Here is an 8133-nt window from a genome sequence, read left to right as displayed (position 1 = left end):
GCCCCTTGTAACATCCCACTCCCTGCAGACCACTGGCAAGTCAGGTACTGCGTCCAGTGCTCCATAGGCTAAAGGTTGAGAACCGCTGATCTACCTAGTCCAGCTCCAGCTGCCATGGGAGGATTGGTCCTTCTAGCGCACTTTCTAGTGCTTGGTCTGATCTCACATGTCTCTGGCTTCCGTCCCATCCCCAATGGGAAACTCATGCCCTCGCAGCTATTGCTGTCAGGAAGCTTTTACCGCTATTTAGCCTCAATTTCCCCACTCCTTTGATAGGCCCATAGGCTTGCACCCAGCTTCCAAAGCTGGTTTACACGTGGCTTGACCCATCCACACCGCCCCACCAAACAGCATTTAAATCAAGTAACCAGAACAAAATCACATTTCAGTAAACCCAGCTCCAGCCCCGGGGAAGATGGAGCCTAAGATCGGACTACGCTGCAAATGTAAAGGTGGAGATGTGACCAAGCATGAATTTTTTATGAATCCTACCCGAGCCTCAGTTTCCCTCTGTACTTTGCATTGTTACCCAGCGGAGGAAGAAGGGTTAAGCCTACACTTAGGGGCAGCCCAGGACCGGAGTTGGAAGTGTCATCTTGGTGTCTGGGCCAGTTAAGGAAGGAAGGCAACTCCTATCACTGCAGAATCTAAGAGAGACAATGGAAAGCCCCAACCATCAGAACATTCACCTCTAGCAAACCACCCACCTTGGAAGGTTTCCCCACCTTGCAGAGACACCAGCTCAAGGACAAAAGACAGAGACGACAAGAAGGGGGAAAAGGGCGGTGGTGTGGTCTGGGGCTCTTCTCAGCTAGGTTTGACTAGGGAGTCAGAGACAGAACCTGAAATTGAGTTCACTGCAGCTTAGATGGTGAATTGTGTTAGCCTGGCCCGAATGGACAATGTTTCACCTTCATTCCTCTGTGCTAACCTGAGGGCTTCCCATACTGTGGCCACTGGACTAATAAAGCCAGCTCTGTTTTGAAAAGGTTGTTTGGTGTCTCTGCAAACACTAGCTGAGGTGCATTAGTTCCTGAAGAGTCTACAGGTCTCTCCCCAGGAGCCTGGCTCAGGGAGACTCGCTGGGCAGAGCTTACTCTGTGAAGGAGGAGGACTGGATTCCAGAGGCTGTCTTAGAGGTAGTGAGGCCACATGGCTTGCCCTGGAGGGGGCGGGGGCTCCTTGGGGGTCTGGCACACTGAAGGGGTTCCTCCAAGACTGTTTAAAAGTTGGGGTGTAGTACACATCCCAGGGGACAGTTTTGAGCTCTCCTAAGAGGCCTTTCAGAAGGCAGGAGCACCTCTCATTCCTCTGAGCTCACAGACTTATAACTGGATGGAACTTGTCACCACTTGGCCAACCCTCCCCCTCACCAGGGTGATGAGGATCAACAAGCTCTCCCTGCCAAAGCACTCAAGCCTACAAAGCACAGAACTACTCCACAAACACAGGTAGGAGATAACTGGTTACTAAATCTGTGAAGCCGCCACAGGTCAGCAGGCAAACAACCATTAGCTTAAGTAAATAGTGCATGTTTCTCTGGGATACAGACTTTTCCAAAACAAATAATTCAGTTTTCGGGGCCTGCTCTGGCCTTGGCTCTTTGCTGAAACGGTCAACTGCAGTCAGGAGACCCCTTGTCCACCATGATCTGAACTGAACGTCCAATTCCACAACAGCCAAAGAGACACCAGCCTGTAACTGTTCTATACTTGAGCTGGGTTTGAACCAGTGACAGACAGGCAATCCCATTACAAAAGCTCTGAGCCATCCACCTATTCCTACTGACCACAGATTAGAGACAATCAATCATAGAATATCAGGGTTGGAAGGGACCTCAGGAGGTCACCTAGTCCAACCCCCTGCTCAAAGCAGGACCAATCCCTAATTAAATCATCCCAGCCAGGGCTTTGTCAAGTCAGGCCTTAAAAACCTCAAAGGAAGGAAATTCCACCACCTCCCTAGGTAACGCATTCCAGTGCTTCATCACCCTCCTAGTGAAAAAGTTTTTCCTAATATCCAACCTAAACCTCCCCCACTGCAACTTGAGACCATTACTCCTTGTTCTGTCATCAGCTACCACTGAGAACAGTCCAGATCCATCCTCTTTGGAATCCCCTTTCAGGTAGTTGAAAGCAGCTATCAAATCCCCACTCATTCTTCTCTTCTACAGACTAAAGAAGCCTAGTTCCCTCAGCCTCTCCTTATAACTCATGTGTTCCAGTCCCCTAATCATTTTTGTTGCCCTGCGCTGGACTCTCTCCAATTTATCCACATCCTTCTTGAAGTGTGGGGCCCAAAACTGGACACAGTACTCCAGATGAGGCCCCACCAGTGTCGAATAGAGGGGAACGATCACGTCCCTCGATCTGCTGGCAATGCCCCTACTTATACATCCCAAAATGCCATTGGCCTTCTTGGCAAAAAGGGCACACTGTTGACTCCTACCCAGCTCCTTGTCCACTGTAACCCCTAGGTCCTTTTCTGCAGAACTGCTGCCGAGCCATTCGGTCCCTAGTCATAGAATCATAGAATATCAGGGTTGGAAGGGACCCCAGAAGGCCATCCAGTCCAACCCCCTGCTCCAAGCAGGACCAATTCCCAGTTAAATCATCCCAGCCAGGGCTTTGTCAAGCCTGACCTTAAAAACCTCTAAGGAAGGAGATTCTACCACCACCCTAGGTAACGCATTCCAGTGTTTCACCACCCTCTTAGTGAAAAAGTTTTTCCTAATATCCAATCTAAACCTCCCCCACTGCAACTTGAGACCATTACTCCTCGTTCTGTCATCTGCTACCATTGAGAACAGCCATCCTCTTTGGAACCCCCTTTCAGGTAGTTGAAAGCAGCTATCAAATCCCCCCTCATTCTTCTCTTCTGCAGGCTAAACAATCCCAGCTCCCTCAGCCTCTCCTCATAACTCGTGTGTTCCAGTCCCCTAATCATTTTTGTTGCCCTTCGCTGGACTCTCTCCAATTTATCCACATCCTTCTTGAAGTGTGGGGCCCAAAACTGGACACAGTACTCCAGATGAGGCCTCACCAATGTCGAACAGAGGGGAACGATCACGTCCCTCGATCTGCTGGCTATGCCCCTACTTATACATCCCAAAATGCCATTGGCCTTCTTGGCAACAAGGGCACACTGCTGACTCATATCCAGCTTCTCGTCCACTGTCACCCCTAGGTCCTTTTCCGCAGAACTGCTGCCTAGCCATTCGGTCCCTAGTCTGTAGCTGTGCATTGGGTTCTTCCGTCCTAAGTGCAGGACCCTGCACTTATCCTTATTGAACCTCATCAGATTTCTTTTGGCCCAATCCTCCAATTTGTCTAGGTCTTTCTGTATCCTATCCCTCCCCTCCAGCGTATCTACCACTCCTCCCAGTTTAGTATCATCCGCAAATTTGCTGAGAGTGCAATCCACACCATCCTCCAGATCATTTATGAAGATATTGAACAAAACTGGCCCCAGGACCGACCCTTGGGGTACTCCACTTGATACTGGCTGCCAACTAGATATGGAGCCATTGATCACTACCCGTTGAGCCCGACAATCTAGCCAGCTTTCTACCCACCTTGTAGTGCATTCATCCAGCCCATACTTCCTTAACTTGCTGACAAGAATACTGTGGGAGACCGTGTCAAAAGCTTTGCTAAAGTCAAGAAACAATACATCCACTGCTTTCCCTTCATCCACAGAACCAGTAATCTCATCATAAAAGGCGATTAGATTAGTCAGGCATGACCTTCCCTTGGTGAATCCATGCTGGCTGTTCCTGATCACTTTCCTCTCATGCAAGTGCTTCAGGATTGATTCTTTGAGGACCTGCTCCATGATTTTTCCAAGTAGTGAAGTGAGGCTGACTGGCCTGTAGTTCCCAGGATCCTCCTTCTTCCCTTTTTTAAAGATTGGCACTACATTAGCCTTTTTCCAGTTGTCCGGGACTTCCCCGGTTCGCCACGAGTTTTCAAAGATAATGGCCAATGGCTCTGCAATCACAGCCGCCAATTCCTTCAGCACTCTCGGATGCAACTCGTCCGGCCCCATGGACTTGTGCACGTCCAGCTTTTCTAAATAGTCCCTAACCACCTCTATCTCCACAGAGGGCTGGCCATCTCTTCCTCATTTTGTGATGCCCAGCGCAGCAGTCTGGGAGCTGACCTTGTTAGTGAAAACAGAGGCAAAAAAAGTAGTACTGAATAGGATTTTTCCGTCCTAAGTGTAGGACTCTGCACTTGAACCTCATGAGATTTCTTTTGGCCCAATCCTCTAATTTGTCTATATCCCTCTGTATCCTATCCCTGCCCTCCAGCGTATCTAACTCTCCTCCCAGTTTAGTGTCATCTGCAAACTTGCTGAGGATGCAATCCACACCATCCTCCAGATCATTTAGGAAGATATTGAACAAAACCGGCCCCAGGACCGACCCTTGGGGCACTCGGCTTGATACTGGCTGCCAACTAGACATGGAGCCATTGATCACTACCCGTTGAGCCCGACAATCCACATTATAGTCCATTCATCCAGCCCATACTTCTTTCGCTTGCTAGCAATTATACTGTGGGAGACCTTATCAAAAGCTTTGCTAAAGTCAAGGAATAATAAGTCCACTACTTTGCCCTCATCCACAGAGCCAGTTATCTCATCATAGAAGGCAATTAGACTAGTCAGGCATGACCTTCCCTTGGTGAATCCATGCTGACTGTTCCTGATCACTTTCCTCTCCTCTAAGTGCTCCAGAATTGATTCCTTGAGGACCTGCTCCATGATTTTTCCAGGGACTGAGGTGAGGCTGACTGGCCTGTAGTTCCCAGGATCCTCCTCCTTTCCTTTTTTTTTTTTTTTTTTTAAAAAGATTGGCACTACATTAGCCTTTTTCCAGTCGTCCAGGACCTTCCCCGCTCGCCATGAGTTTTCAAAGATAATGGCCAATGGCTCTGCAATCACAGCCGCCAACTCCTTTAGCACTCTCGGATGCAACGCATTTGGCCCCATGGACTTGTGCTCGTCCAGCTTTTCTAAGTAGTCCCGAACCACTTCTTTCTTCACAGAGGGCTGGCCACCTCCTGGTCACCTCCTGCTGTGCTGCCCAGTGCAGTAGTCTGGGAGCTGACCTTGTTCTTGAAGATAGAGGCAAAAAAAGCATTGAGTACATTAGCTTTTTCCACATCCTCTGTCACTAGGTTGCCTCCCTCATTCAGTAAGGGGCCCACACTTCCCTTGACTTTCTTCTTGTTGCTAACATACTTGAAGAAACCCTTCTGGTTACTCTGAACATCTCTTGCCAGCTGCAACTCCAGGTGTTATTTGGCCTTCCTGATTTCACTCCTGCATGCCCGAGCAATATTTTTATACTTCTCCCTGGTCATTTGTCCAATCTGCCACTTCTTGTAAGCTTCTTTTTTGTGTTTAAGATCAGCAAGGATTTCACTGTTAAGCCAAACTGGTCACCTGCCATATTTACTATTCTTTCTACACATCGGGATGGTTTGTCCCTGTAACCTGAATAACGATTCTTTAAAATGCCCATGGGAATGATATAAAACTAGTTCACTAAATAAAATCCTTCATCGCCACCAAGATCTGAGGATAGCACTGGAAAGACTGAATTTCCTGTAGAAGAGATGTATCACCACCCGCTTCCTAAGTCTCAGCTGCAAGTTAGGGCTAGAGAGACATCCAGGGATCCTGATGCCATAACAAGTATAAGAGTGAAGTCAGTTTGAGTGGTTTCTGATGCCATCAGTGCCAAAAAATAAATACAGACCCATAGATTCTAAGCCCAGAAGGGATCATTGTGATCACCTCGTCAGACCTCCTGTATAACCTAGGCCATAGAACTTCCCCAGAACAATTCCTAGACCAAATCTTTTAGAACAAAATCCAGGTCAATTTAAAAGTTACCAATGAAGGAGAATCCACCATGACCCTTGGAACAAATTTACCAAGGGTCAATTACTCGGTTAAAAATTTACATCTTATTTCCAATCTGAATGTGTCTCAGTTCAACTTCTGGCCACTGGATCACACTATCTTTTTCTCAACAGCCTTAGTTTTCATGTGCTGCCCTTTGTATTGCAATTGAAGAAGATACAAGATTTCAATAAAAGTTGCATTTTTAAATCATATGCAATGTTTCAAATTATTTTTTTCCATTTTATAAGCATGTACTTACCATGGTCTCTAGATTAATGTACCAACAATGGTTGAACTAGATCTTTCTATAACTGAGCCAATGACGATTGAGAATGGATGGTACAGCGCCTAGCACAAGAGGGTCCTAGTGCACGACTTGGCTTGTAGACATTACAATAATACAACTATTCATTGCCCCAGAAAAACCTGTTGGACCACCTCAGCTCCATATCCTCAAGAACAGTCTCTGAAAAATAGTCCCTACAACATACTCTGAAGGTCAGCAAACTCGGGCTACGTCCAATCAAGTTCCAGTATCATAGGCCTTCCACTATAAACACTGCTCCAGGCAAAAACACAGGGGAGGTCAATCTCAGTGCTAGAGTACTTCTCAACAGCTGGGATGGAGCATGCAGGGAGAGGGGGTCACCAAGATGGAAGCCATAAAAGGCTTTCTAGATCAAAGCCAACACTTTGAAGTGCACCTGGAAAAGAATCAGAAGCCAGGGAAGTCCAGAGCATCCAGGTCTCACACTCCCTGCATAAGAGTGAGGAGGCAGCCATGTTCTGCACTGCTTGGAGGTTTCCCAGTGGTAGTCCCAGAAAGCACATATTGAAACAATCCAGCATGGCGGTAACCGGAAGGTGTAGATCACACATGGCAAGGTCCTCAGCCAACAGGCGTGGGTGTAATCTCCTTGCCAGGTGTAGATGGAGTAAAGCATTCTTGGACACACTTCTGTTTCCAGACTAGCCAAGGACCCTGCAAGACCCCTAGGCATGATCAGTCCCCAGAACTTCAGTGGGATTTAGGGGTGGTCAGACCATCAGATGGCAAACACCATTAAGGAAAGACAGGAGCTTCTTCATTCCTCTGCCCAGACACTCCCCGCCTGCTGTGTTAGTCACAGCTTCATAAGGACATAATTCCCACCAGACCTTAATCCCCTGACCCCCCAAGCTGAAAATGGGTTTCATAGAGTTGACTCTCCAAATCTGTAATGAGTAAGACTGTACAGGGTTGTAGATTAAAAACCCCAGAGTGAGTTATACCAGTGTCTGTTGGTTGATTCTGGGGTAAACCCCACCCCCTGGCTATGCCAGTTGTTTTAACACCCAAATCTAGGCCCATCAGACCCCACCTAATGCTCTCTTCCTGAGTATGCCACCCCTGCAGTTCTGTGACCTGGGGTACTGCGCTCTGCTTTCCCCAAACACTGAAGATCTGAGACACCCGTAATTGGTTACTGACCAGGCACCGAACTATGGTCTTCTTGTTTTGCCTTTTTAAAAAGGAAGTCAGCACCATATTCCTCCCAGATAGGAGCAAGAAGCACCTCCATCCATAATGCCCAACACTACATTCCGCCTGGCTTTCAGCAGCCATGAACACAGGTCCCTCCCCTATGGCATAGGTCACATTGGTCTAGTCTAGTGCATCCAGCTCACTACCATTCTGCTCTATTTTCTCAGCCACACATGGCCAGCTGAAGAGTAGTTGGCCACCAGTAACTGCTGGCTTCCATGGGCCTGGAGTGCTACCAGCTACCACTGTTGGGCTCTGGCCATGCCCACTTTCTACAGCAATATCATCTGCTCTTGTCCACCCCTTTGTGGACTGGGAGCATGTCCTAGGTTGTCCTTGACCCCTGATGTAATGGGCATGAAAAGACAAGTCTCTTTCCTCATGCTGCCACCTCTAAGAAAAGAATTCTTTCATATTTAAAAAAAAAAAAAAAAAAAAAAAAAAGACTTACAGGACATGGCTAGTTTTGTTTTTTTAAGATGTCTGAGCAATAGATAGTAAATTCTGAGCTTTTAAAATCATCGCTATCGAACAATGAAGATCTCCTGAAGCACCAGACAACAACTGACTGAAGGATCCAATGACACAGACAGATATACTCTCCCGGAAGTACACAGTGGGCTCAAATAAGCTCTATGTTGAAAAGACCTTAAGTGCTTGCATATAAGTTGCTCAAAAGCCTTTTGGGATAA

Source organism: Lepidochelys kempii, chromosome 15, assembly GCF_965140265.1.
Source record: "Lepidochelys kempii isolate rLepKem1 chromosome 15, rLepKem1.hap2, whole genome shotgun sequence".
Taxonomy (NCBI): domain Eukaryota; kingdom Metazoa; phylum Chordata; order Testudines; family Cheloniidae; genus Lepidochelys; species Lepidochelys kempii.
This window is presented reverse-complemented; position numbering follows the sequence as displayed.